Source organism: Elephantulus edwardii, unplaced genomic scaffold, assembly GCF_000299155.1.
Source record: "Elephantulus edwardii isolate Elephantulus edwardi_28Jun2011 unplaced genomic scaffold, EleEdw1.0 scaffold00280, whole genome shotgun sequence".
Taxonomy (NCBI): domain Eukaryota; kingdom Metazoa; phylum Chordata; class Mammalia; order Macroscelidea; family Macroscelididae; genus Elephantulus; species Elephantulus edwardii.
Window position 1 is genome coordinate 433,332 of NW_006400030.1, and position 3,479 is coordinate 436,810.

Sequence of the window (3,479 nt, forward strand, 5' to 3'; positions counted from 1 at the left end):
GGTTCCTGTTGTCTAATTTAGGTACAGGTATCCTTAAAGAATAAGTTGCGTGTTTAATAACCACACTCAATAAGTAAGCCTGATGCTTGCTAACTCATGAGAACATCAGTGCAAGTTGGGATGCCAGTATATGCTGGAAGTCTAGCTCTCTTCCAAAAGACCTGTCTTCATGGGTTTTTTATTGTTTTAATTAACCAGAGAAATAATTTCTGCTCCAACTTGTTCAATCTTTAAGGCTTTTGTTGTCACCAAAATGCATCACTCTTAGTAAACATTTCTGAGTTATTAACTTTGTCTTTAAATATAACTACATGTACTACTGAAGGTCCCTACCATCTGCTTCTTTCTCTGGTCTCATCCTGCCTTTGTTTGGGATCTTTTTATCAAATTCTTTCTTGATATAAATGGGGAAAGAAGAGTCCATAGGCCTCAAGATCACTGTCTATTCTTCCACTGTGCATTCAAGGGAAACAAAGGGGAAAGTTCTAGACAGAAAGAAAAAAGAAAAGTAAAAGACGGTGTAGCCCTCTGCTGCTGTCCCCTTGCCTTCTGCCCCTTCTCTGGCTTCTTATTCTCCCATTATGCCCTCCTCCCCTCACCCTTCTTTGTTCTGAATGTTCATTTCAATGTGTGTTAGAAAGTATGAGGAAAGGGTATCTACGAGAAGAGCAAAAATCAGTAGCTATCCAAAGTCACATGTCTGCTTTAGCCAAGAGGACAGTATCTCTCATCAGGCAATTCTGACTGACCTATAAAATATCACTGGACACGTGGTTTAGTGGTAATGAATTGTGGAAGAAAGATGGACAATCTCCTCCCATGTGATTTACTGCCTCTGAAAACCTGCTGGAGGGTCAGCTATGCATCGGTCCCAACTCGATGGTACACAACAACTATAAATACCAAAACCTAATATTTTGTGGTATGTAGTAGGAGGAAGAAGGTGACCTCATACTGACAGCCCTGCAATGTCAGTACTCTGTATCATAGACAAAGGTGCTTCATCCAGCCATACATTCAGAACAAGCTTTTTAACGATATTACTTTTGTACACACAGTTGGAACTCAAGCCCAGTAAAAGATAGCTATCAGTGGTTAGTATTTTCACCAATTTGTCTATAATTAATTCTGGTTATAAGCCCTTAATATGGATTTCTCAGTTGTCATAAATTAATGTCTTAATTGTCACCAAGGATATCAACGTCCTTAGCAAATGCAGCCCTTCTGGAGTTCTGTATTGCACATGTCTTCATAATGTCTCTACATGAGGTTGCCAGGAGCTGGAATCCACAGCATGGCAATTAATAACAACAACATTAGTTATTATTGAGAGACCTCACTAAACTTGAAATAACTCCAAATGGAATTTTCTTTTCTTAAGACATATGCTCTGAAGTTTGCAAAGCAAGTCAGTGTGTTGCCTGAGTAAACATTATTTCTTCCCTGAAAAGAGAGGAGGAGGGTGGCCTTATATGACCTCTTTTAATTCCAAAAGGGAAAATAGTCCCCATCTACAACATTCACAACACAAAAACTGATTCCTACGAGTTAAGACATGTCCCCACACTCTCATATCTTCCTTTATCAATTCTAACAGCAACTGTCCTTCCCAAGGCTCTTGCTGTTCTAGTATTGTTTTTCCTAATGCATTATGATGGCCACACAAAACTTATAGTCAATACTCATGATTATGGAGTTTATTAGGGAAGAATGTCCTTGGAGAAGGACATCATGCACAGAACGGTGGAGGGATAACTCAGGAGAGAAGACCCTGCATGAGATAGATTGATACAGTAGCTTAGGCAATGAGTGTTGGTGTGTTGGAATTAGTGAGATTGGCTCAGGACAGAGCAGGCTTCAGAGTTGCTGTCAACATCAGGTACAATTCAGGTTGGAAACAGTATGTCAATTTTCAGTGAGGGTAGCTTCTCAGATGTGCTTTCAAGCCCTCTGGGCTCAGCCTCATGGTTCTATGCTGGTGTTACAAAGCTCTCCCAGTCCTAGCAATTATGGTATCTCATTCCCCTTCAGTCTTCCAGAAGCTCTGGGGAAGGCCCTTAACTCTGGTTCTGACTCTGCCTCTGGCTCTGGATCAAGCTCTGGCCTCATGGGGCAACATTCCCAATTCAGCTTTGTTTCATTTGGTCTCTGGTTATCTGTTTCTGCTGCAGTTCTCTTTTAGGTCCCTAAGTGTCTTAAACAAGAATCTCTGGTTCAAATTGAGGCACACTGGACTCTCTCTCTGTCTTCTTCCTTGCTGGAACTGAGATTCCCATTTCTTGCCACTAAACTTGCTCAATTTAAATTTGATGGGGTGGCAAAACTGACCAATCCCTTTATTGGTAGACTATATACTTTATTCACATAGTACCACTCTAAAGGTGCTATTCACTTTACTCATATCATTAACATAGTTCAACCCAGTCATGTGGCAAAAGTCAAGGCTAATAGCTAGGAAAGTCACTTGAGTGCACCGTATCATCTCTCACAATCTGGGTTTTTTGGAAACACAGATATTATTCCCTTAGAAGCTACTCTCTGATTCCTATTCCTGACCTAGGATATGAGAACCAGAAGGGATCCTGGTCAAAGAAAGAGCCAATCACAGTTAAACTGTTTCTATTAATTAGAAAAATTGTAGAGTCTGTGGTAAAAATCTAAATCATTCTCAACAAAGCAGAGTAGATTTCTCTCACAATAGTTGTCAAAGTCAGACTATAAAAACTACAACTGTGTTCTTTGGTGAAGTGTCTGTTCATATCTTGTGCCTAGTTTTGAATTGTTTACCTTTATCTTGTTGTGGTGCTTGAGTATTCTATAGATTCTAGATATAAGTCCCTTAGCAGTCATGTCATTGCCAAATATTTTTTTCCCAGTCTGTGGCTTCTCTTTTTACCCTGTGGGAGTTTGGGGATTTTATCCTCTCCTGGTTGTAGGTTTTTCAGAATGCTTGGAAAACTGTTCATGTTGTGGATTAGGGCTTCTAGAGTTCTTCCAAGATTTTCTCTAATGAAGTTTGTAGTCCTTTGTTTTAGTTGTAGACCCTTGATCTACTTTGAGTTGGTTTTTGTGTATGGTGTGGATCTTGCTTGAGTATTTTACAAATAATTTTCCAATTTTGCCAACACCGTTTGTTAAAAAGGCTGACATTTCCTCACTGATTTCATCTCCTTGCCAAAAATCAGTTGACCATAGATAGATGGGCTTAGTTCAGATTTCTCAATTCTACTCCACTGATCTATGTGTGTCTCATTGTACCAATGCCATGCTTTCTTGACCACCACAGAAGTGTAGTAGTATTCGAAATCAGGGAGTGAGATGACTCCTACCTTGTTTCTCTTTTTGTATTAGTGCTTTGCTTATTCGAGGCCTTTCTCCATTCCAAATGAAATTGGAGACTGCCTTTTCCATCTCATCGAAGAATGAAATTAGTATTTATATTGGGATTGCAATCAACATGTAAATTGCCTTTGGTAGTA

The 3,479-nt window shown here is 39.6% G+C and overlaps 1 protein-coding gene across 1 annotated transcript in view; it reads left to right on the forward strand.

Moving 5' to 3' along the window:
• Positions 1–3,479, forward strand: part of LOC102862515 (mitochondrial assembly of ribosomal large subunit protein 1-like) — a 76,574-nt gene that overhangs the window by 23,073 nt on the left and 50,022 nt on the right. The gene's annotated exons all lie outside the window — the stretch shown is intronic.